Source organism: Peromyscus eremicus, chromosome 15, assembly GCF_949786415.1.
Source record: "Peromyscus eremicus chromosome 15, PerEre_H2_v1, whole genome shotgun sequence".
Classification (NCBI taxonomy): domain Eukaryota; kingdom Metazoa; phylum Chordata; class Mammalia; order Rodentia; family Cricetidae; genus Peromyscus; species Peromyscus eremicus.
In genome coordinates, this window is record NC_081431.1 from 61,302,638 (window position 1) to 61,329,838 (window position 27,201).

The 27,201-nt window shown below is 41.0% G+C and overlaps 1 protein-coding gene across 6 annotated transcripts in view; it reads left to right on the forward strand.

The window, feature by feature from the left end:
- Positions 1-27,201, forward strand: part of Srgap2 (SLIT-ROBO Rho GTPase activating protein 2) — a 219,765-nt gene that overhangs the window by 39,778 nt on the left and 152,786 nt on the right. The gene's annotated exons all lie outside the window — the stretch shown is intronic.

Genomic DNA, 27,201 nt, shown 5'->3' on the forward strand with positions numbered 1-27,201 from the left:
AAACGTAGGCTTCTTGGTCAGGAGGGTCTCTGCAACAACGGCAAAAGAAACAGAAGCCTCTCTCCCAGACCCAACCTAATTTCCTTGCAGGCAGTTCGGAATGTCAGACTGCTCCTGTTTTTATATGTTGGAAGAAAACAGCAGTAAGGTAGACACTAGCTGGAAGCCACCTTCTCTAGTCTCCCTTACTTCGAGAAGAACTTTTTGTGGTTTAAATTGATAGAAATACAGCATGGCCCAGAAGTTAAGTGAAAGGATTCCTGATGTGTTTCTTAGCCTGAGGGAATTCATGCAGTTTTTCTATTTATCTGCAGTAATTTTTGACAGTTGTCTTAGATTTTACTTAGAGATACAATTATTAGCAAGTCTGATTCGTCTTAGGATACTTTACATCCCTTGAAGAAAAAGACATTGTCTGATCTGAACAGAGTTTGGGTTTCATCCTGAAGTAGATACAATTGGCCAACTCAGAATTGCGGAATAGGGAAAAAATTGTGGAGTGATGTTGAACAAGTATATGGAAATGCTCTGTACTCAGGGCTTTGGACACCTGCTTCAATTTGGCCTTAAACTCATGGAGCTAGCTCCTTGAAACATGGGATCACAACTGTACAGACAAGCAGGATTTATTGTCATGTGTATCGTGTTGGGCACCTCCGGAGGGCTTGTAGATTCCTGTGTCTAAGAGCAAAGCATTGGACAAACATGTGGATAGGAACAAGGAAAATGAGAGAATTTACTAAGACACTTTGAAGGGAGGAAAAGGGTCAGAGCAGGGCGAAAGTTCACAAGCTCAAAAGGCAGCTGCTTACAAGGTGTTCTTAGGTCACACCTGGTGGGCATTCTGGCTCATTTGGATAGAACTGGCTTTTTGGATTATCTGTATAGTATGTGTTTTTCTTGCAAGCTCTACTTATTACATGTGGGTTTTCCGTATAACCTCATGCACTTCAAGTCTTATTAGCATCTTAATGAGTACTAGTCACCTTTAGACACAGTGGAGTGCACTGTATCAGTGGCTCCATCCAGTTCTAGTAGGCCTCACCTTTGGATTTCCAAGTTTGTTTTTTTTTTTTCTGCCAATTTTATAGGCCTTGTGTAAGACCTCCTGTCTTTGATCTGTGTCCTGTTCTACTACCTCAGAATGTGTTCATACCTAGACCATATCTCAACATCCTTCAGTTTCACATTCCAGGTTTCTACTTCTCTGAGTTAGAATGCAGTTCATGTGGTCCTCTCCACATCTGTGGCCTGAAGGTGATTCACAAAGCTTTGTGAGGTGATTATTTTTATTCACAGTTTGAATAGGTACAAAGGCTCAGAGAAACATATTCAGGGTCATCAGGTCCTGGGAAATGAGATTCCAGGAACTGCTTCTGCAGTCTGTGCTTTTCTCATAGGGCTTCTGAATCTGCCCTTGACTTTTGACCATTTCTTCAACCCCTTGGAGTCCTTGGAATTAAATTGACTAAAAAGGCTTTCAGAGAAAGAATAGAGAAATGTACTGTGGGTGTCTATTTGCTATTGAAGGATCATCCACTACCACAAGAAGACTAACCAGTTCTATCTGTTTTCCTTTTGCACACAGACTTCATCATCCACTTCTGCTGACTTCACTGGCTAGAAACAGAGATGCTATAATAGAGGAGAGGAGGGAGCTGAGTAGTTTACTGTGATTTACATAATAAAATCAGAATCTCCCAGTGGACCTTTCCTGTCTCCTGATGGCTGTGATGAAGTGGGCCACCCTGGGGACTATTTACTTCAGGGCCTCCCCAGAGTTATTAGGCCCACAATGGGTCTTGGGATCAAATGTGCAGTTAAATTGAGATCAATTCATTAAGATAAAGACTTCCTTTACTTCCGAAGTAGTGTGGTGTTCTATCCCATCTGTCTGTAGAAGTTAATTTGTAACTGGCATTTGAATAGTGGCAATTTGAGAATAACTCCAATTTATTTCTCTGAGGTTTAGATGAATACACATACATGTTTAATATATTATAATATATACACACACGCATATATGTGGAAGCTTATAAAATAGATTTCCATATGGCTTCAAATGGCTTAATTAGTTATCCCTACCACAATCCCTCCTCTAGGTGACCTTCCCTCTTAAACATCCCTTCCATTATTCCCCTATACCCCTTCATACCACCTGTATCTACTTTCCTTTTTAAGTTAATTAATATATCTTGAGACAGGGTTTCATGTAGTCCAGATTGGTTTGATTTTTTTTTTTTTTTTTTTTTTTTTTTTTTTGTGGCTGAAGATGACTTTGGACTTTGGATTGTCTTATCTCTATCTCCCAAGTGCTTGGGATTATAGACATGTGCTACAGGATGTCAGAGTTTATTCGGTACTGGTCCTCTAACCTGAGGCTTTGTACAGCTAGACAAGGCACTTCAAAATCAACTACATCCTAGTCCTAGATTACTTTTACTGGTAAATTTAATTTTCATAAGACTACAAAGAAGTACTGGGAGCCTGCTCATCTACATAGAACTTTGCCAAAGTACAAGGGTAAACTTCACTCAGGCTTTTAAAAAATAATCTGATCTGGTAAGGGAGATGGCCTAGTGGGTAAAACACTTGTCTCACAAGCGTGTGGATGGGAGTTTGAACCCTAGAATCACCTCATGCCAGATGAGTGGGAATCCCATTCCTAATCCTAGTATTTCTGTAGTAAAATGAGAGGTGGATACAGGAAGATTTCCTGAAGCCCACAAGCCAGCTATGAGCCAGCTAGCCTGTTTTACACAGTAGTGGACAAAAAAAAAAAAAAAGACTTACTACAAACAAGGAGAGGATTGATACCCAAGGTTGTCCTTTGACCTCCACGTGTGCTATGACACACATGCACCCACACTCTCACATACACATACCCACATCATATATGCACACATAAATAAAATAGAAGTAATCTGATCACATGCTACATTGTTCTTTTGGTGAAAATGATTTTAGTGAACACTGCATCTTATTTTTAATAAGCAGATGGAATGGAATAACAATTTATTCTATGTGTATGAGCACCTAAGTTTATACTGTGCCCGGGAAGACATTCTTCATTGTAGTAGAGCATGTAACTTGATGCATTGGACCAGGACCCTTTTCTTTAAGACTGCTTTCCCCTAACGTTCTTTAATACCTGCCCCCCAATTTTCAGATAAATACTTAAAAGGAAGCATTTTGATTAAATTAAAGTCAGAATTTACATATTTACATATTATTTACATATCATTCCTTCTGGAATATATATACTGTTTAACCAAAAGGGTGTTTTTATAGATGGAAATTCTAATTTTTTTTTTTTTTTTTTTTTTTGGTTTTTCGAGACAGGGTTTCTCTGTGTAGCTTTGCGCCTTTCCTGGAACTCACTTGTTAGCCCAGGCTGGCCTCGAACTCACAGAGATCCGCCTGGCTCTGCCTCCCGAGTGCTGGGATTAAAGGCGTGCGCCACCACCGCCCGGCGGAAATTCTAATTTTTTTGCCGTGTGCAGTATGTGTGTATTCATGCAGGTGTGTTGTGCGTGTGTCTGTTGATGCTAGTATTTTCCTCAGTTGTTACCTTATTTATTTCTTCTGATTTTCCAGTGCAGGGATTAAAGGCATGCATGCATGTATCACCCTGGCTCCACCCTAGTTTTTGAGACAAGGTCTCTCACTGAACATGGAGCTCACCCATTGGTTAGAGTAGCTGGTCAGGGAGCTCCAGAGCTAGGCTTTTTATCTGGATGCCAAGGATCTGAACTCAGGTCCTCATGATGTGCAGCAAGCACTTTGAACTAAATGGCTAAGCCAGCTCACAGGATTCCATAAATATAAACCCTTTGAAGAGATATGGAAATTGTAGGCCAGGAACATGCGTAGGGAATATCCGAATCTCCTTTCATATCATTTAACTATTCCAGGTACATAGTATTTTTTTTCTACGTGAAATAATTTATGGTAATATTTTTTAATTCCCCATTCTTCAAAGGAAGCTTTCTTGCTAGTTTAAAGGAAAACAAAAGCATCGTCTGAACAGACAGCGAAATGAGGAGTGAAGGCAGATTTACAGGTAAGCTGGTAAAGCTTATGAAATGGTTAAGAACCATAGAAGGCCTGGAACAGTATCATCACTTGGTTGTATTTTTATAAAAATTGGAAAAACCTAACGAGCAAACATAAGATCCTCTGCTAAAACAGTTGTATTTTTGTCATTACAGAGCTTTTTTTATGGCCCAGCAAGATGCCTCAGTGGGTAAAACACATACCGTATAAGCCTGACCGTCTGAGTTTGATCCCTGGAACCCATGTAAGGTGGAAGGAGAGAAGCAGCTTTACAGAGTTGTCCCCTTACTTCCATACACAGGCTATAGCACACATGTGCCCGTTCACATCAGACACATACCCAGTAATAATAATAATAATAATAATAATAATAATAATAGTAATAGTAATAATAATAACTTAATGAAATGAAAAACTTTTATAGTTGGAAAAAAGAGAGAAGCTAATTTGTAGATAAAAGCATGGCAGGATGAGATGTATGCTGATGTTTTCTAGAACCTTAGCTATTTGAAGGGTGAGAAAGGCTACAGCAAAATAATAACTTTGAAAGATGAGCTTTTTGGGAGGGAGGGACCAGTCTCCTGTTACCCAGTCTGTCCTCAAACTAAGTAGTTAAGATGGCTGTGAACTTCTGATCTTCCTGCCTCCACCTCGGGAGTCCTGGGATTATAGGCATGTCCAGTCACTGTCAGTCCAACATAGGTCTAAAGATCAAACCAAGGGCCTCTGTTGTGCTAGGCAAGCACTGTCACAGCTAAGCGCACGCCCAACCCGAGAAACTGCTTTCTTCTGTTAGAAAAGCGACTCCCTCCAAGGGTTACCTAGAGCTGCTTTCCTCACACGGCTGTGTCCTTTACTCTGAAAGCCCGGCAGTCATCTCGATCTTTCAACTTAACATTTAATTACCCACTTTGTTATCTCTATGAGTGAGACTAAAATTTTTCACACCCTTTTGAACTCATAAAGAATCCCAACCCCTGGGGGAATAGTGCCTGTTTTCTTGCCCTGTCAGTGGTTACTTTTCTAAGTGACAAATGGAGAGTGTGGTGATTTGAGTTTGCCCTCCTCCCTTGCTTTAAATCATAGGACTCTTGTTCTCCCTTTATTACTGTTATTCTGACTTAGGAAGTAAAGAAAGCCAATGAAAAATTTAAATGTTAAACTGAGAAAGATGCCGCACTCCCTGTTAGGAGCAGATTTTAGCATGCAATTTCAGTCTTTGTTGTTCTTGTTGTTTTGAGGCAGGGTTTCTCTGTGTAACAGTCCTGGCTGTCCTGGAACTCACTTTGTAGACCAGGCTGGCCTTGAACTCACAGAGATCCGCCTGCCTCTGCCTCCAGAGTGCTGGGGTTAAAGGCGTGCGCCACAACAGCCGGCTTTTCTTTTTCTTTTTTCTTCTTTTGAAATCACAATATGTAGTGTGTTGTGCCCTGTCCTCCCCTTTTCTTTGTAGTTCTGTAATCAGGAGTCGGAGTCTGTTTCCTTCTAGTGTTGTGCTATGATTAGTAGTCTAGTCTGAAGTATAAAATGGAAGTTTTTTTTTCCCTAGCAGAAATGCTGCTTATTCACTTTATTTTACAAAGAGCCCACTCAGTCTCTAAGTGTCATTCAATCATCCAAGAAACATCAATTAATATGGACTGTGTAAAAAGTGTGCTGAGGAACTGGAGAGATGAGTTTGGTTAAGAACGCTTCCTGGTCTTTCTGGAGGACTGGAGTTTGGATCCTAGCGCCCACACATCTGGTGGCTCATAATTGCCTGTAATTTCAGCTCCAGGGACTCAAACTTCCTTTTCTGGCTTCTGAAGGCACCAGCATGAACATGCATATACTCACACACATCACAAATATGTACATAAAAATTTTTTAAGGTGTATTGGATTCTGAGTAGTCAAAAACAAATATACAATTTATGCCCCTAAATGTGCTCATCTAATCAGAGGCATCCATGTGAATAACCAGGTGACCTTCCATTTGAGAAATGTTGTAACGGAGACATGTAGAAATTTCTGACTTAGTACTTGTTCATAGGGTAATGGTTTTCAAATTGTTGTATTTGCTTGTTTGCTAGCAGTTCTGTGAGTGTTCAAGGGCTAGGATCGAATATGAATATGGATGTGGAGTAAATGAGTGGATATCTCTTATCAGTGCCAGGCCTGGCTTGCAAGGTGTCCTGCAAGGTGGATCTCTTGATTTTGAGGGTAGCCTGGTCTACATGGCAAGTTCCAGACCAGCCAGGGCTACACAGTGAGACAGCAATAACAAAAACCTCCAACAAGAACAACAAAAAACACAAGGTGTTTGCAAAATGTTTGACCACTAAAGATTAATAGGAAATTTCTTGGAGTGGAGCCTTTTGGGAAACTGGATTTAGTATTCTTGCTCATCAGCACAAATCTTATTTGTTTTTTAGGGTTGTTTTGCTTAACATATGAGATCAACATTTTGTAGGTGATTTCACATTGCCTGACCTATTAAAAGAGACCAATTTTACAATCTTCTGGTCTTTTTAGGTTTTGGACAGGCACAGAGATGAAGTCCTGGGTAGATGTGGGCATGCTATGAAATGTTTTGTTGCCCTGTTGCTGACTCTCTGTTTGGAGTTGTAGAGATGGTGCTTATGTGTTCCTTCAGTTTCTATGGCTCTCAGCTCTGGAATGGAATTCCCCCAGGCAATGCCTTTTGATCGATTAGGAAGGAAATAAATCTGTTGTTCTGTGCCTATTTAAAAAAATATTTCCATCTACCTTGGAGAATGTACAAGAACAGGGTTTTACACATATTTAAGAGAAAACTGCAAATAAAAAGGATGTGTACACAGTAGCATGAATGGAGTACTATTCTTAGTCTGGGCTGAAACCCAGAGGAGAACAGGAAACAAGATGCTTCAGAATGGTTAGAGCCAAGAGTCTTCAAGTCATAGGGAAACTCATGACAGCTGGTAGCATCCTCCAGACCTTCCTGTTTGGGTAGAAATTTACCCTACTGTATTGAGATGGAGGAAGAGATCCTTCTTTTTCTAAGAGATCTTGAGAGAAGAGCTGATCAAGTCTCAAGAAATGGATCTCCCACTTGGCCCTATTTCTTCTGTAGAAATCCACATGGTAGATGGAACTGCTTTTCTCATATTTAGAAGGTTCAGCTTCTGATGAGAGAGACCAAGTGGGCTAAACCTTCAGCAATTTAAATACTTTTTTGTTGTTGTTGTTCAGACTTGGACATTATACTTTCATTCCATTGAGCTTTGAAAGTTAAAAGGACTTGAAATGCATGATGCATAATTATAGCAAATAGTGGTGAGCAACTAGAAAGTGTAGCCACTTCTGGTCACTCAGTGACTACAGATTCATTGACTTGAATGTTTGTGTCTGGAAACTGGTCTGATCATCTGTCTTCTCTGTCTTGTGTGATAGAGAGCAGTTTGTCCAGGTATCATCCTCCCACCCCTCATACACCTGTCATCCTCAGTTGATCATTAGTTTCAACTTAACTTGATCTAGATAAAGTAAGGCAAATATGTACTGGCCCCCTACTACTTACTATTTAATATTAACAATTATACTCCAGCAGGATATTAATAAAAGGATGCATCTTTAATTGAAACCTGATATGAGGTAGATTTCTTTAGGGGCCTGCTATGTCGTTTTCTTCAAGCACTTTCTCTGAAAAGGATCAGGCCTACATATAAACCATTGCATTTCCTCATTTCTCTAGGTATAAAAAGACAATTTCATTTCCCTTTTTTCTTACTTCAAATACCACATTTATCTGACTACTCCAAAAGGTATCAACAGGATACCTCTCTTGGAAGAACAGAAATTTTATCTTAAGAGTAGTACATAGAAACTTGACCTCTCTTTCACCATTGATTAAAATTTTGTGAGAAACAAGTGTAGGGGAAATACTGCCTATAGACTTGAAAACGGTTTACTTGGTTAATAGAAAGGTCTCATTTGTGCTTTGACTGTTCAAGAACTCCCTGCTCTTAGTATTTTAGACAGTGTTCTGTAGACGCTGTGAGTTAGCCAGGAGCTGTCTTCATCTGATGGGGAAGACAAGGGTAAAATTAAGGCCATCAGTTGCCATCAGCTTCTCCATGGATGTGGTAACTGTGCTAGAGCCAGAGCCTGGAGACTTGGCTTGGAGAGGCATGGAGGCACAAAGTAAAAGTGATGTCACATGCCTGCAGTCCCAATTACTTGGTAGGATAAGATAGGAGGATCCCAAGTTGGAAGCTTACCTGGACAATTTAGTGAGATCTTGTCTCAAATAAAATAGAAAAAATAATAAAATGACAAAATAGGCTGTAGAGGTTGCTTAGTGGTAGAGAACTTTCCTGGCATATCTAAGACCCCGAGTTAATCACCCATACCACAAAACAACAACGAACTATAAGCCAGAAATATCCATGAAAGTCACTATGAGGAGCTCCCATAGAGTACCAGACCTGAATTACATGAAGTGTATAGCCCTCAGGCAAACTAATTTCCAAATGGTTATAAGAACATACTTTGGTTTAGAGTTGTCACACCTTTATTTTCTGGTTTGCTATCGTTACTAAATTTTTCTTGTCCTCCCCTGACCTCCAAACTACTAGCCTCAGTTTGAGAGGCTGCAAGGATTCCAGTGTAGATAACTTTCCATAAGAAATTAGGGCCCGACTGTGGTGGCACATGCCTTTAATTCCAGCACTTGGGAGGCAGAGGCAGGCACATCTCAATGAGTTCGAGGCTAGCCTGGTCTACAAAGAGAGTTCTAGGACAGCCAGGGCTGTTACACAGAGAAACCTTGTCTTGAAAAAACTAAACAAAACAACAATAACAAAAAATTTGGAAGGAAGAAGACTAGAGAATTGATCTTGCTCTAACCTGACAAATTATGCTTAGTTCTGGTGAGTATGGTAAAGCTCAGAGTTGTTATTTTAGAAGTGTTTTGGGATTGGAATTCAATGAAAGGTATGCAGCAGAGAATCTGGGCAAGGAGGTGTCTTTACAAAGAAACTGTTCCCATTCATCTGGTCTTAAGAACTTGCCTTTGGGTTAGTGATTGCAAGGTGCTGGGCCAGTCACTGGTGTTGATTCAGATCTCTTTTCATAACCTGTATGCATATTCAACCAACCACACATCAAAGGTAGATGGGATAGTACGGCACTGAGAAGGCTGAGACAGAAGGACCACAGATAGCAAAGCTTAGACCATGTAGCAAGACTCTCTTTCTCCCACAAAAGGCAAGCGTTTCCAGAAAGCTTCAAAGAGCAAACTTTTAATTTGTTGTGCACTGAGTTCATGGGACTACAGTTATGTTTCCGCATATCCTACTCCTACTATTTCATATAACCTGTCTCTCTGGGATTCATTTTGAGCATTGTTCACCTTGTATTCTAAATAACTAGGTTTATGAAAATTGAATCTGTCTTAAATATGCACATTTTCTTGCCACTATTCCCTAAACAATATAGTGTGGCAATGATTTATATATCACTGATACTGTGTTAAGTATTAGAAGTAATGTTGAGATGATTGAAAGTATATGGGAGGACCAGTGAGATAGTTCTGTGGGTAGAGGTGCTTGTCCTGTAAGCCTGACAGCCTGAGCTTGCTCCCCAGAACCCATGTAAAGATGGAAGGAGCGAACCAACTCTGCAAAGTTGTCCTCTAGCTTCCACATGCATACCGTGGCATGTCTGACCCCCGCCCCGTAATAATAAATAAGATTTTAGATGCAAAAAAAGGAATTTGTATTTCAGAAGTGTATGACAGAATATGGCAGATTATGTGTAAATATGCCATTTTTTGTGAGGCTTGAATATTCTTGGATTTTGGTATCCATGTCTGTTCTGGAATCAGAAGGAATGGTTGTATATGAAACTATGAAGTGCAGGGATTTTAGGACAGGAGAAATGATGAGATAAAGACAGGTCTTCCATCTTTTCTAGAAAGACTCCTTTGATGTGGAATCTATCAATTTTGTCTAGTTAATTGGAATTATGATCTGGTTTCTGTCCATAAAGACTCTGCTGAAGATCTTGGACTACTTAATTCTCTTTACTCGACAAATTGCTAACATCATCAGCAATAAGACATTTGATTTAATGCTTAATGTGTGATTTTTTTTTTTATTATTGTTCCTTGCATTCTTAGGTGAGCAGAAAGGAACCAAGAAAGACAGCGTTATCTCTAACAGCCCAACCTCACCTAAACAAGCTCTAGCAACTGAGATTTAACCTCACATTTTGGCTATACCATATAAATTGTATTGCAAGAATAAACTGCTTAATCTTCTAGAACATTCCTGCTCTTATTGTAAAGTGTGGACAAAGTAACTAGAAGGTAAAAAGAGCCTAGCATGCAAAAGCTCACAGTGAGCTTTAGCTGTTTCTTTTACTAGGTGGAAAGTGTACAAACCCATTCTGTCCCTTCACACTTCCTACTTTCATTTGTAAAGTGAGTTTGACATTCTAGTGAGAGATTGGAGCTATGAGGATGGATGAGTATCTCAAGATTCACATTTGGTCTGCACACCTTTAGTATATTTATAAATTGTATGAAGAGCTATATTAAAAACACACCCTGTTTCTTCTTATCAGTCCTCTACTTCAGGGGGGGTGCTTTCTGACCATGTGCTTTAAATAACCTTCAGATGGTAATGTGGCCAGAAAATGAACACAGTCCTTGTGAGTTTTGCCCTATGCTTATGAGTTCTATTCTTAGGTTACAATGGCCGGAATAGAAAGCCTTTGACCCCACATCCCACTGGAGTCATGTGTGCCTGGCTAGTGGAATTCTTTGGGAGCCTAGGACAAAGGGCAGTCTGCTTCTGTCATTGACTAGACTGGCATGTAGTAGACTATTAAAAACTAGTCTCTTAATTGTTTGGAGTTTCTGAGTCTGGCTTACCTGGGACAACCCATGCTACAATTCTAATTAAACTTGGTCTGTTTACTCTGTTCTAGTCAAGGAGTAGTAAGAGAAAGAAAGGATAAATCTTTCCTGTTTTATATTTCCTTGGATCTGTGATTAAAATATTAATATCATTCACTATTTGTCAAGGAGAATCCTGAGAAGGAGGGCCCTTTAGCATGTATTTTACTTCTTTACTGAGCCTGGGGCCAGGACACCTATATTTCATGGTATCTTGTTTAATTTTGTTTTGTAAAACCAAAAATAAAAATAGAGAGGCAGAAATTGAGGTCAGAATTTACCCAGGGAGGGAGTCATGGCTATGGGCTTTCTACTGCTGCATACCGCACATGCCTTGTGTCTTGACAGGTGACAGTGTGGTCATTTCAGTAAGAACACTTGTGATTTAAGAGTGTCACTAAATGTTTATCAAACACCAGAGTATAGTTACTCCATTTATACCTAGAACCCCTGACAATCTCTATAAAGATGTTACATTATGTGAGCATATTTGATTGTCCAATTCTGAAGCCAAATGATTCTGGGGAAAGAAAGCCTCCATACTACAGGGAGTCGGATGGGTGTGTTTAGGAGCATCTTGATTTTTACTTATCCTACTAAAGACCAGATACTCTGTGTTTGGAGGGCCTTTCTCCAGGGAACCTTTGGAACTTCCAGAGACATGATCTCAGCTTCTTAACATCCCTGTTAAGATAGGAGAGGGCTGAAATAACTTTGTAGTGAGTGGGAGAGTCAGGCACAGATGGGAGACAGAGACGCCCAAGTTAGATAATTAGTCCAGGGTCACACCAAATAATTTGCAGCTCAGGTGATAAATGTGTCTAGGGCCTGGTCTCCTAGGTGTTGCAGCTTCCCATACAATATAATTTGTGCTCAGTTACTTATCTGTCATATCTTCTTCCTTTTGCTATTCTGGTAAGTAAGGTGTTTCCACATTTAATGTCTGATTAATGTTGGGTTTTAATTTAGCTATCAAGATGATTGTACTGGTTGGTTTTGTGTCAACTTGATACAAGCTAGAATCATCAGAGAGGAAGGAGCCTCAGTTGAGGAAATGCCTCCATGAGTTCCAACTGTAAGCATTTTCTCAATTAGTGATCAGTTGGGGAAGGCCCAGCCTATGGTGGGTGATGCCATCCCTGGGCTGGTGGTCCTGGGTTCTATAAGAAAGCAGGCTGAGCAAGCCATGGGAAGCAAGCCAGTAGGCAGCACCCCTCCATGGCCTCTGCATCAGCTCCTATGTCCAGGATCCTGCCCTGTTTGAGTTCTTGTACTGACTTCCTTCAATAACGAACAGCAATATGGAAGTATAAGCCAAGTAAACTCCCTTTTCCCAAACTTGCTTTTTGGTCCTGATGTTTCATCACAGCAATAGAAACCCTAACTAAGACAATGACCAATGACCTAGGTGAGAAAACTGTTGCCAGAATGCAGTTTTTAACATGCCTTTACTGTTACTTCTCCCATATGGTAACTTTTCTGATCCTGTATTGTGTATATTATCAGTCTCCATGACTTGAGAACCTTGGGACTCGAAAGGTTTATCTTGACAGAGAGTGTCCGGGTGACAGACAGGAGCAGTTCCCTCATGCTGGGATCTCATAATGGATGTCTGAATCTGGTGTCCTTTAGGTTCTCCATGGAGTTTTCTTAGAGCCTGTGCTGTGCTCACTCGTACTTCGGTAGATATCCGAGAGTCTGACTCACTGCTCCTCACTGCTGCTAATCTGGGCCCAGAACTATCACATCACCTCTCACTGGATTGTCGCAACAGCCCCCTAATTAGTCTTCTCACTTCATTCCTAGTCCTTCCATCTACTTTCAGTACAACAGCTCAAACAGTCCTTTAAAATGGAATTCAGGGGCCTGCTGGAGAGATGGCTTAGTGGGTAAGAGCACTTGTTCTTGTGGAGGACTTGGGTTCACATGGTGGCTCTCAACCATCTGTATGTAATTACAGGTCCAGGGAATTTGACTCCTTCTGATCATGGTGTACATACGTGCATGAAGGTAAAACACTCATATACATAAAAACAAATAAATCTAAAGATGGATCAGATCCTCATTCTCTGTTCCGAACTACCTGTGGTTTTCTATCACAAGATTCTTCCCTTACTCCCAATGCTACCTTGCTTTTTATTACTCTTTGCCTTGCACTCCATTTCATAACAGTGGACTCATGTTTTCTTTAACATGCCAAGCATGCTTGGCAGAGCCCTGTCTCAAGGCCCTAATACTTCTTCTTCCTGGAACACTAGTATTTTCCTAACTTACTTCTCTGCTCTGCTTGAAAATTACCTTATTAACAGAGCCTTCGTGATAGCTCTCTAGAAAATGTGTCCTGATCTGGTATTTTCTGTTTGATTAATTTCAGATCACTTCCTTTTCACTATACTCTAATGTTTCTGTGGGAAAAGGATTTTGTCTGCTTTGTTCTGCTTTATCCTTAATGCTTACAGAATTCTTGGTATTTGTTGACTGAAGGAATCAGCCTATTACTGATTCAGTATCCTTTGTAGAAGGAGTCTCTTGGACCAGTGTCGAAGCACATGGTTTGGAGAGATGGACAGAATAGCTCTATTTGTGTAGAATAGGGTTTTCCTTAATGTAAAAGGTGTCTATTGGTTTAAGTCCCACTTTAGCTTTCTTAGTACCACTCATTAATCAAAACCTCAAAGGATGGATTAGAAGGGAACTAGGAGACCATTGGATTTTTTTGCTCTCACTGTAAATGTGAGGATAATAGAGTCCTGAGAGGAATATGGGAATAATAGAGTCCTGAGAAGATAGGTGAATTGGCCAAAGTCATCAAGCTGGCTGAGGGTCAGTCTGAAATTAAGGCTTCTGACATCTGATTCCATAGTCTTTCTTACATGTGATTCCCTGGTAGAAGGAGTCCATGGACTTCGAGATTGGACACTTTTTTCTCCAGCTGAACAGAAGCCTTTCTCTGCACATTATAGGTCAGTATAGATGGGTGCTGACTCAGTAGTATGTGGAAAACACCACAGACTGGTGAGAACGGGAACTACTCAAGATGTGCCATGAACACCAAAGCGGGCTTCCTCTTTTTATTGGCAGGAGATGTGTAGGGTGTAAAGGAAACCAAAATCCCAGAGCCTTTGACACCCCAGTTGTTTTCTTACAGGCCACAGTGAATGTCTGCCATTTAAATTCAGATTTTTTGATGACTGGCCAGACCAGCTGCAAGCCTTACCCTTGGGGCTAGAAGCCTTGATTTTGCCAACTGTTCATTTTATTGATAAACTTCATTATTTCAGGCATTTGTGTATACTAGCTTATTGTGGGGTTGTCAGAGAGGGTAGAGAGCTCTCTCTTTGGGACAATCATTCCTCTCCATGTAGTGTGTGTCTTGAAGCTGGCTTGTCTCCATTCTTTTTGTAAGCGTGGAAGGTCTTTTGTTCAAAAAGATGATGTGAGCAAGGACTGTTAAAAAAGGGGGAAAATGCAAATATTGGTGGGAACATGTTTGCAAATTGACCAAGATGTAATTGGGGGCCATTAACAAAAAGACAAGTTTAACTTCTTGTTATCTGGTTCGTGATGTACCGTAATTTGAGTTCAGAAGACACTTTGATCATGTATGAAGCAGACGCCATCTTTAATTCTCCCTGTGGCCTCTCGGTATAGTACTGGTTGTGCGAAAGCCCCATGCTTTTACTACATCAGTTTTATCCAAGCAAAATGATGAATTTGACTCGTTTATCCAAACACATTTCCAGTTGGGATTTGAAATGTGTGGGGATGCTGACTTTCGGATAGACATTGTGGGACAAGTGAAGTTCCAGTGTCCTGAGTACTGTAGTTATGTCACCTAGAAAGCTTCATTTTGCTTTGGTTATAAAGTTAATTTTAACTTAGTTTTTGTGTATTAGGTGGCCAAAAAACAAAAATAAAAACAAAACCCAGGAAAATTTAGGACTGTGCCTTAAGATACCCAGTGAAACAAAACTCACAAAATTAGGAACCAAGAGTTCCTCTGTGTGTAGACAGTTTCTTGTTTAGGTTGGGCACCAGCTGAGGTGTCCATTCTCTCTCTCCCCTGGCTGTATAAGGTTGCCTTTTGAGTGATTCTCACATGTGAGTCTCAGTCGCTCATGGAAGTAGTTGACATAGAGAAGACAGTCCTTGGGTAGCTGAGTTTAAAGAACAGGTGTTGTGAGAGCAACTTTCCCCTTTGGTTCCTATAAATTTCCTTATGGAGAAGCTGGAGGAGCTGTGTCAGGATCAGAAGTCATCCTGATGTTCTTGGTGGATGGGACGGTGCTGGAGTGTGACTTAGATTCTGCTGTCCCATGGCGAATTCCCTGATCCTCTGAGGCAGAGACAGCTTATAACATAAATACTGAGGCAGTTGAATCCTCATCAATTCTTATTTTCTGTGTTAAAAGGTCTTAGGTTTTAGGCCTGCTTTTCCTTCTTTTCTCTCTTTTTTCCCCCCAGTAGTGTTTTTAATTCCCAGTTTCATTTAGATGTAAGCAAAAGGATATCAACCCAGCTTTGAAAATAAAACTGAGCCTGCGAATTACTCTCTTAGTTATTCTTCCTGTTCTACTTTCTCCCCTCCTCCTCTCTCCCCCTCTCCCCTTCCTCTTCTCCCCCTCTCCCTTTCTCTCCTGTCTCTTCTCCCCTCCCCCTCTCCCTTTCTCCTCCTCTCCCTTTCTCCCCTTCTCCCTTTCTCCCCTTCTCCCCCTCTCCCCATCTCCTCCTTCTCCCCCCCATTCCTGTCTCTCTTTCCCTCTCTCCCTGACTTTTCCTTTGACAGATACTTTTGTTCTGGAAGAACAGATGACAAGCTTTGTTTAAGACCCTATGAGAGGGTACAGTATGGATGACAATCTTTGCTAATGGTGCCCTGAATTAGGATGAATTAAATGAGCCAAACATTGTCTCCTAGTGATAGGAACACAAGCGTTAAACGCATCTGGAAAGAGATTCTGACACCATCCCCAGGATCTGCAGGGAATATACATAACCTAGAGACACATTCTCCATGACCCTATAAAGATTTTTTTTAAAAAGAGTAATGCCCAAACTGGTTATCTGGCCAGCTTGCCTACTCTTTTATCTTTGAGAGAATGCATTGGAGGCAACCTGCTTTTGGAGCCTCCAGAGGTGTGTGGATTCTGCATTTGAAAGTACTAAACCCTTGGTGAAAGCTTTCCCTCTACTCATTGTCCCTTTAAAATTCCCTGGTAACCAGCACTGGTGCTTTTTCAGTGGATTACTCTTCTGAAGTTGTGTGGCAGTGGTGTGTTAGGATGCAAGCTTTCTGATTGCTTTCCTAGCTTGTTCTCGCGTGGTTGTTAGGGAAGGGCTAGACAGAGCTTTTGAGACTAGTGTCTGTTTGGATCCTCAGAGACGATCTGTTGAGAACTTTGTCCTCACTTTGCTACCTTTTGTGGTACTGTATGAGGCTCCTGAGATGTGACTGGAGAGGAACTGGAGTCCTTTGTTGGTGTTTTGGTAAAGTAGTTGTCTTAGTTAGGGTTTCCATTACTGTAGTGAAACACAATGACCAAAGCAATGTGGGGATGAAATGTTATTTCATCTTCCAACTCTCAGGTCACACTCTATCGCTGGGGGATTTCAGGGCAAGAACTGGAGGTAGAAATAGAAGCCGAGGCCACGGAGAAGTGCTCCTGTTAGCTTGTTCTTTGTGGTTTGCTCAGCTCTGCTTTCTTAAACCTTCCAGGACCACCTGCCCAGGGACGATACTGTGGGCAATGGGCTGGGCCCTCCCACATCAATCACTGAGGAAGAAAATGCACCATAGTTTGCCCACAGACCAGTTTGTTGGAGGCGTTTCCTCAGTTGAGGTTTCCTCTTCTCAAGTAAATCTAGCTTATGTCCAGTCGACAAAAACTAACTAGGACAATAGTCTAAACCATGATACGATTTTTTTTACCCTTTCATCATCATTATTATTTATTATACTATTATTATTATTATTACTTTACATCCCAACTTCAGTTTCCCCTCCCTCCTCTCCTCTCAGTCTCTTCTCACTACCTCCCCTCCCCTTTACCCTACCTCCATTCATTCCTCCATTTCTCTTTAGAAAAGGGCAGGCCTTCCATCAATATCTACCAAATATGGCATATCAATATCAAATCAATATCAATATCAATATCAAATTGCAGTAAGACTAGGCACCTCCCCTTGTATTAAGGCTGGACAAAGGAACCCCGTATGAGGAAAAGTGTCCCAAAAGCTGGCAAAAGAGTCAAAGACATCCCCTGCTCCCACTGTTAGGAGTCCCACAAGAGGACCAATCTACACAACTGTCATATATAGCAGAGGGCCTAGGTCAGTCCCATGCAGGCTCCCTGGTTGTTGGTTCAGTCTCTGAGCCCTATGAGCCTAGGTTAGTGATTCTGTGGACTTTCTTGTGGTCTCATTGTTTTACTTATTTATTTTTTTAATGGGTGTTTTTGCTTGCATGTATGTCCTGGTACCTGGTACCCAAGGAAGCCTGCAGAAGGGGTTGGATTCACAGGAGCTAAAGTCACAGATGGTTGTGAGCTGCCATGTGGGTGCTTTGAAAGAAACCCAGGTCCTCTGGAAGAGCAAGTACTCTTAACTGCTGAGCCATCTCTCCAGTCCCACTCAGAGCCATTCTTAACCTGTGCCTATTTCTCTATGAGTTCTTGCAACATTTCTCATGCCTTTGAATTTTCTGCTTTCCCTTGATTGAATTTGCATAATGTCTCAATTTTTAAGACAGGCCCTTTTGCCTTTCTGGAACCAATTATTACTGAATAGTAGTCTATAAGCACTCTACAAAGCCACTCCACAGGGTGCTAGAATTCCAGATCAAGTGGTAGGCAACCTGATGACTCTGTAATTTGACATCCCTTAGTTGACAACCCCAGAGGGTTGAAATTGCCCTTCATTCTGTAGTCTCTCCTCTTCATAGAAGCCTTACCTAAATCCTAAATGTAAGGCTTAGGTTCTATCTTGGTATTATGGTAAGCTTTAATTGTTATCTCGAGACAACCTAGAGTCAGCTGGGAAAAAGAGGGATTGCTTACATTGGGTTGGACTATGGGCATGTCTGTGGGGGGTTGTTAATTAAATTAATTGATGTGGGACAACCCAGCCCACTGTGGGTGACACACACCTGGCTTTGTGTCCTGGAGTGTATAAGAATGGAGAAGGTGTAGTAGGCATGCATACATTCATTTCTCTCTGCTTTTGACGGTGAATGTGATGTGATGTAGATGGAAGTTCTTGCTGTAACTTGCCTACAGTGGTGGACTGTAAACTGGAATTGTGAGCTAAATAAATCCTTTCACCCTAAGTTGCTTCTTGTCAGGATATTTTATCACAGCAGTAGAAATGAAACTAGAACACTTGTTTTTTTTTTTTTTTTGCCAGAGTCCAAGGGAGGAAAAGTTCAAACACACATACACAAAAGAAGTATAGTGCTGCCACTCCACATACCCAATAGTCAGATTAAGCAGTTACTGCTGACTTAATTTCATCTTGTTGTTTGGGGTCTTTTCTGGACCAGGTGTTTCCAGGTTCTTCGTGTCTTATTCAAACAACAACAACAACAACAAAGCAAACACAAATTGTAAAGTAGCAAGAAGTTTTATTTAATGACACTACAGGGCATACTGTAAGGGGGGGGTGCTACCTGAGCTAGAGTGCTCAAGAGCATCAGTTACTGTTTTTGAACTTACTTTCATGGGGGTTCACCAGGAGGAGTTGGTTGTTAAAGGGCAGATTGTGGGCAGTCTTCGGTTTTGATTGACAGGCTTAGGTCTTTACTGCACATGTTTTTTCCCGTGATCCATCAGATTTTAATCATATGCTCACTCAATTATGCCTAGGCATAAAATGGTAAATAGAAGATTTTACTAAAAAATTCACCCAGAGGACATAGTTTTCCTTACTGTGCACCAAGCATCCTAAACTGCTTCAGGCTGGATCAGCCTCCTACCTCTAGTTCTTGGATATGTTCTGGGACACGTTTCAGTAGAAACTAATCACAAAAGTGGAATTACCAAGGAGTGCTTAGGATAAGAATGACTTATTCCATTGTTTGGAGGACTGTGCATATGCAGCTGGATGCAGCTTAAGTGCATTGTTAGAAAAGGGATGTGAGCATAGCTCAAGCCAAGTGCAATTCCGGGATACTTGAGCTGTCTTTATGCTTGCCTGCCTCAATCTACTCCAAACTACTTTCCGCAGCAACTAGTTAAATACCTAAATTTCCCCCACTCTGTCCCTTCTGCTCTTTTAAGTTATTTTTTGGAGTAATGAGTTAGTGACTAAGTAACTTCCACTAACGCACAATATTTTTTTCCCTGAATATCATAAACTTACACATCGTTTTTGTTTGATGAGGTGCTAGGGGTTAAACCCAGGAACTCTTAGATTATTTCATGGACTTTAACCCATTGTAAGCATTACTTACTAATCATTTTAGATGCTCACACTGCCTGAGATTAGTAGGTATCCTTTCCAGTTGACTCTATATCTTTAAAAATATTTTCTTTTAGATTTATTTTATGTGTGAGTGTTTTATCTGCATGTATGTATGTGTGCCACATGAATGCCTGGTGTCCATGAAGGCCAGAAGAAAGCAAGTGCTTTAACAGATGAACTATCTTTCCAGCCCCTGATTCCATATGTTTTGTTTCGAAACAGTCTTGCTATGTATGTAGTTCTGGCTGGCTTCAAACTCCAAATTCTCCTGCCTCAATCTCCTGAGTACTGGGATTATAGCTATTTGCCAAGATACCTGGCTTTGACTTCATATGTTTTTGACATGGTCCCATTGTACTTTAGTTTCTGTCTCTCTTTTTTAAAGATTCATTTTGAGAATCTTACTTTAAACCTACCTGTAGTCTTCTTGATTCTTGATTCTTATACTTTTGCCTTAGTCACACTGCCCTCCCCCGCTTTTTTAAAAGGTTTTCTTGTAGTTCAAACTGGACTTGACCTTGCTGTGTAGTTGAAGATGACTTTAAACTTCTGATCTTTATGCCTCCACCTGTCAAGTGCTGGGATTACAGATGTATGCTTCAATACCTGGCTCTAATCACACTGAATTTTGCTAGCCTTGTGCATACTGTGTCTCTAAGTGCTGCCAAGCTGTCCTTACTGGGGCCAGTTTCTCTGAGTAGAGTAGTTACGCCAGCCCACATGTATCTAAGAGATCTAGAAAGCAGTTTCGGCCTTGGCTGCGTTAAGTTCTGCCATTTTAGACCCTGGGTTCTATCAAGGTTCCATTTATATGAATTCCTCCCTCCGTGAAGAACCTTTCTGGTCTTTTAAGGATTTACTGCTGCTTCCCGAGTTCCTAGTTTCCGTGACAGTTTGAGACCCTTAGGCCTGTCTCATCAGCTGGGCCTCAGCCCAACTAGGATTGGGCAGGAGCAGTGGAGGCTTGTAGCTTGCTTTGGACATAGCATGTGTCTGACTGATAAGTTCTTCATCTTTCTTTCTTCTTCTGTCTATCCCACATGTTTTAGCATCTTCAGGATGGCGTTTACTAGGCCGTTCTGATGATTTTCTGTCAGGGAGTAAGATGCACTGCCTCTGAACCATTGGCAAAGGAGTGTCGGAATGGATAATGGTTTGTGATTTTGTTAAATGTTGTATGAGGAGATAGTCTTGTAAAAGACTTGGCAGCAACCCTTTGAATAATTGCTTCTTGGCTCTTGTGTTGATATAGACAGATCCTTGACAAGAATTTTACATGGAAGATACTGGCGTATCAGTTAGTTTTCTTGAAGTAGACCGTGGGAATGTCTTGAATGTGGATTGTAGTTCTAAGAAGTCTGCAGATGGGGCTAGTCATTTTGTTAATTTAGCCCGTTTAACTTCTTCACATGGAGAAACCAAATGTAAAGGAGATGCAGACATTAGGGGAAAACCCTGGAGCCTTGTTTTCTCCTTTCTTATTTTCTGTAACTGGACCATTAGGTGAATGGGAAGAAGTACTGTTCAGTGAATAATCCCAGATGTAGCTTTGGTTTGTGTTCCTTCTAGTCCTTTATTCAGATTTACAACAGAGAACTCAGAGTGGAATACAGAGTGATGCTTCAGGACCGAGTTGCTTTACACTTATTACTTTATTGTAATGAACAGGAGATACAGTAATTCATAGCCTGTCATTTCTGGATTCTGGAGATGGCTTTGCTTTGGCATATACTTTGTTGAAACAGACTGTGTGGCATTAGGAGAGAACTCAGCTAGCTGCACCCAATCCACAGCTTTTAGATGCTAAGCAAGGAGGTCATGTCAAGGTGACAGGAAGGCTCTGGGACTCAATCTTCCACCTGAAAAAGAGAATAATGACCTTCTGAGTTGGCCTTTTTTCATTTCCCACTGATTTTGAGAAATACATTCCTTCTCCCCTAACTAGCTGGACAATTTAATAGTCTGTATTCCCGAGAGTGATTATTCTTATAACCATCAGACCCAATTAGGTGAAAATCCCTTGGTCTTACAAAGGGCTAATAGAAATTCTTCTAAAAACAATAATTTCCATGCTGCTAGTCAGGCAGTTCTGAAGAACTTACCTGAATCTCTTGGGTTATTTTAACAACAAAAATCCAAGTTAGGTTTTCCTTGCTAATAGATAACAGGGAGAAGGAGAACACTTGGCATCCTTGAAGGAGCTTTCAGCTGCATTTAGGATCAAGTAAGTGTTAGCTCTCTTTTTCTAGCCCTTTGACCAGTGCTGCTTATCGGACACAAACTAGATAAATCTGCAGTACTTCTCTCCCAGCCTCCTTTCATTAAAGAAAGTGTCTTGTGCAAAAACCTCGCTTCATCGCCTTAAATTTAGATTACATCTAAACCTTAAGTTATTACATCTAAACCTTAGCATTGTGCTATTGTTGTATCCCTGTCAATTATTTCATTCTGTGTTCATGGAGCACCAGCAGTGTTCCTAGTACTGTGCTGGGTACTTTGAGATAACAGAACAAACAACCATGGCCTTGCTCAGTCTACTAAGAGAACATCAGAAGGTATAATATGAGCTGTACCAGCCTTGCCACGTAATTTATATTTTTGTTCTGAAGCCGTTGGGGAGCCTTGAGTATTTTAAGCAGAAGAGTGCCATGATCCTCTTGTGGTTTAGGAAGGTTAGTGGTACAAGAGAAGATACCCAGGGGTAAGTGGGTGGACTGGAGGCAGCGGCAGTTCTGACAACAGATACTGATTGAGCACCTTGCGAGGAGGTGTCAGATACAGGTCTAGATACTGGGAAGTGAATCTACCCTTAGAGCAGAGGTGTGGTGATTGGGAAGACAGATCAACAAAAAATAAAGGAGACTTTTCAGTTGGTGATAAATCATTTGAAGCAAATAAATAGAGCCATGGGGTTAGAACATTTGGGTCTTCGGGTGATCAACAAAGGACTCTCTGAAGAGGTGAGCTAAGGAGCTCCGAGAAAGAGGGTGATGATAGGAGAGTAGCAGTCAAGGGACCCTGCCCAAATGGATGTGGCACAGTGTGTAAGCCGTAGAAGTCAGGGGGGCTGGAGCACAGCGGAACAGAGGGGAGCAGTTGGTGGTCAGGTGAGGTTGGAGAGCTTCCTAGGCCATGGGAAGGGGTTTGGGTTACTTCCAATGGAGCAACAAACACGGTAGTTAATTAAGTTGGGATCCATTTGACCCGTCTGGCCTGCTGTCTATATTTCTGTAAATAAACTGTATTGGGACAGTCACACTCTGGCTTATGTGTTATATGTGGTTCTTTTTACATTACTAGAGCAGAATTGACAGAGAAAGTAGGATCCAGAAGCCTACACTATTTACCATTTGACCTTTGTAGAAAATGTTTGTTAGCCGGGTGTTGGTGGCGCACGCCTTTAATCCCAGCACTCGGGAGGCAGAGCCAGGCGGATCTCTGTGAGTTCGAGGCCAGCCTGGGCTACCAAGTGAGTTCCAGGAAAGGCGCAAAGCTACACAGAGAAACCCTGTCTCGAAAAACAAAAACAAAAACAAAAAAAAACAACAACAAAAAAAAAAAAGAAAATGTTTGTTCACCCCATGCTGTAACAATTTAACTTAAATTTTGAGGATATATTCCGAGTGCAGTGTAAAGAATGAGTGGTAGGCCGGGCGGCAGTGGAAAAGAAAAGAAAAAAAAAAAAAGAATGAGTGGTAGAAGACAAGAGCATATCTGAGTAGTGTGAGTGAGAAATAATTAGATGTGACAACACCAGGAAGCAGGCGTCATGCTACTTTTATTCTGTTTAAAAGCACCTGAGTATCTGGGCACGGTGGTACACACCTATAATACTTGCACTTGGGAGGCTAAGGCAAGACAATTGTGTTGTATTTGGGCCCAGCCTGAGCCACATAACTAAACCTTATCTTATACCTTCCCCATCTCCAAAGCAGTTCCTGGCTGTGAACTGTACTCATTAAATGCTGTTGAATGAACCAGGAAGTAACAAAATAAGGAGGTGTTAACTGAAAATACTGGGGAAGTGAGGCTTCAAGAGGTATTTTGAGGAGGTGAAAACTCAGTACAGTTATTTTTGGCTAGTTGAATACAAATAAGGGTAAGGTATCACTTCCAAAGGCTAGGCTGTGAATGGGAGATTAGAATTTGAGGCCCTAGATTTTCCTCAAACTTGTTCTACTTTCCCTGTGTTTTTCTTTCTTGGATTCTAGACCTGTAACCAGCTTTCTCTTTTTGTCCTTTACTCCTTTTTAAACAATTCATTATAAGTTTGGAGTTGTTGGGGAAATGGCAAAGGTACAGAATAAGACACTGTTCGCTTTCTGGTTCACAGGTCGAGATGTACGGAAGAACCATTTATTGAGGAAGGGAAAGGACAGATAAAAATCTGTGTTTTGCCAGGGAAAAGAAATTCATCTTTGGCCAAGGGATATATAGCTTGAGGCATCCAAAAGAGAGTTGGGAAATCAGGCCTGGGGTATAGTAGCTTTAGTTCTAGACTGATGATGACAGGAATTCCAGTCATCAGCTAATGTGGGCTCTTTAAAGGAGTACGTGGGACAGAGGAGGCAAGGACAAGTATCACAGGCTGTCTATGACTACTGAATATCTTTCTATATTCTCTTGGGCCCCAGGGAGGACTTGCTTATGATGACGTGGGTGTGCTCTCTCTCTATTTATAGTGTTTGTGTGCGCGCGCGTGCGTGCGCGTACGTACATTCACACACACGAGCACACAATACAGAGTCCAGAAGTGGGTATTGTATTCCCTGGAGCTGGAGTTATAGCTGCTAGACATGGGTGCTGGGAACTCAACTAGGGTCCTCTGAAAGCAGGAAGCTCTCCAAACTGCTGAGCCGTTTCTTCAGCCTCTGATACTTTCACGAAAACAGCATGGCCGGGCAACTCTTGGACTTCTTTCATCTGAACCCCTGCTGACAGTGGAGCATTTGTGACCTTATAACTCTGCAGCTGGTTCATGTCTGCCTTTATCTATGCCTAGGTAGGAGGGTCTTGTTGTCTTTGGTGCTGGAACGAGAATTCTCTGACACTACTCTTAGACAGACATTTTATTCATTTTTATGACATTTCTCTTAACCTATAAGGCTGGATGAAACTTTAAACAGCTCCTTTTTTCTTTTTTTCTTTTTTCTTCTGCTCTGAGGAAGAGGAACCATGGAAATGACTCAAAATCACACTTGTGTTGAAAGTAGCCTTAAGACAGATGTCATCACAAACTTGAATATAAATCTCTTTAAAAGTCCATTCTGAAAACCCAAGAATAAAATGAGAGCTGCAAAGGGAAAAGAGAAGGACCTCTCTCTCCCCTGTTCTCCCAACCCCCGTAATTTCCTTTTGTCCTGGGGATTGAACCTAGGGCTTCACACGTGCTAGGCAGTGTTGTACTACCACACTATACTTGCAGCGCCCGCTCCCCTTCACTGCTGGGGTAGAGAACCATGTGTTTTATGGTAAATAATCAAGTCATAATCTAGCTATTCCTCTGATAGAAATGACCCCTGTCCTGAAATTAGTGGTTTCTGATAGACACAGATGTGCTTCATCATCTGGTCTCAGGATAGTAGAGACCATCACCTCCCTGCTCCATCCCCATCTCCTCAAGTGAATTAAGTAGTAAAGGTAAATTAAAAATGTAGAAAATACTTGGAATTTGGAAGGTTTTTTTTTTTTTTTTGGGGGGGGAGTCAAGAAATACTACTTTCCACCATGTTCTAATCCACTGTGCAGGTCCCCTATCCTGGTTTCTTATCTGTCTGTCCGGTATCAATTTATATAAAAAGAGTCAATCTATGCTCTTATTCCTCCTCTGTTTTACACAGATGGTAGTACAGCATATAATCTGTGTAATACAATTCTAGGGCTCTGATGGGTGAAGTGTCCTATTTATTATAGACAACAAATTGGGCTGTTCTCATTTGTGTGCTTTTATGGAGTGGATGCCTTTGGTTTTGGCCATTATGTCTTGGGGAATCTTTCTGTGTTGGTACAGATAAGTTGGTCATGTATCATGTTTTTATCGAGTTGTATAGTATTCCACTGTATGGATGACAGTCACTGCTGAGCCAGTCTCTCACAGACACTTGAATCATTTCTGGTGATTGCTGTTATAAGCAATGGCTTAGTGAATAAAGACAGCATTTAAAAGGTTTGCACGGTGCTGTGTGTGTAGCTTTAAATAAGATTATTAAGTCTTCATTCTTAGAATGCTGGTTGGTTTTATTTATTGCTAAATTCCCAATTACTGATATTCACCAGTGAAACATTGAGAATGAGACAAACATCCCTTCAGAACTCAAGAATCACTAGAATGACTGCTCCATGGAGGCATACTGGGCTATCTTGGCTTATTTTAATAATAAAACCTTTGGAAATTTTAATAATGAAGCCTACTTAAGGCCCTTTGCTCAATAAGTCTGAGTCACTGATCACTGTGATTACTGCCATGGCAGCTGTAGAGCAATTTAACAGGGTGATAGTGAATAAGACAAATTATACTTCAGATTCTTAATGGATTGATATGCAGAAGCATGCAAGGCAAGATGGGGTTGGGGAAGGAGTGCCTTTGAATTTCAGCACATAGCTGTAAAATAGGGAACGAGGTCACTGTAGCCATTACTACTCAGAATTAGTCATCCTGTACCAAACTCTAGAGCTCTGATGGGTAAAGTGGCCTGTTTATTATAGACAACAAATTGGGCTAATTCTCTTGTTTGTGTGCCTCGTGGAGTGGGCGGCAATGCTAGGTTACTTACTAATTGTTTTCTTTAGAACACTCCCCTTTCTACTGCACAGTGAGTAAGTTTTTGACGGGAAGAGAGGGAGGCAGACTAATAGCTCCTGGCCCGGGGAGTATCAGTTTATGCTGTGCCAATGATTGAAAAGAGCATATTAGGAAAATAACTGTGGGGTGCTAAATGTTTCACTCTTGTTTACAAGGCAATATAAAGTATCCCAGTGTTGGGAGTTGGGGAGAGGTGGATCACTGAAGTAACTATGGCACTTTATGTGTTTCTGGATTTGTGTTTAGGGGAGAATAGTGAGGATATGGATCATATTGGGGGTTGAGGGCAGGCTTTGAATGGACCCAAGAAAGATAATCCAGGTGACGTGGCTGCAGTTCAACCATGATGGACCTTTCTTGGCACCTGGTCATATTGTGGATGCCTCAACAATCTGTGAGGTATTGCTGATCTTGATTGATCTTGTACCTTCATTCTGGGTAAAGAACACTTAGCGCACATTATCTTGTTCTCCATGGAAGCCCTTGGAGAAGAAGAGCAGGAGAACAGTGCTTTTCTTGTTTAGTATTCAGCCTTCTGTCTTCATTAACAATGTTGTCTTAAAATGCCATTGGAGTAAGAATAGTGTGTGTTGATATAGAAGCAAGCTAATGTCTTGAAGTGTTTAACATCTTTTTGGAAAAAGAAACAGATACACTAATGAGCAAGATCTGTAGCTCACTCCTTATATCTGGGCAAAGTTTTGTGCTGACAGAAGATGCTTTAGAGACAGTGTGGTCTGAGAATTCTGTGTTAAAATCCTACTCTGTTCCTTGACCAAGTTATCTGACCTTTGATTTATAGCTATTTTATCTGTAAAATAAGGTGAATAACAGCTACCATGTAGTGTTTTTTAAATTATTAAATGAGATAATAGATACATGGTTGTGTTTTTGTCAAAGATAACTGCTTTCGTTATTAGCAGAGTCTTCTAAAAGGTCTTGTTTATAGGTTTGAGGAGCAAAAG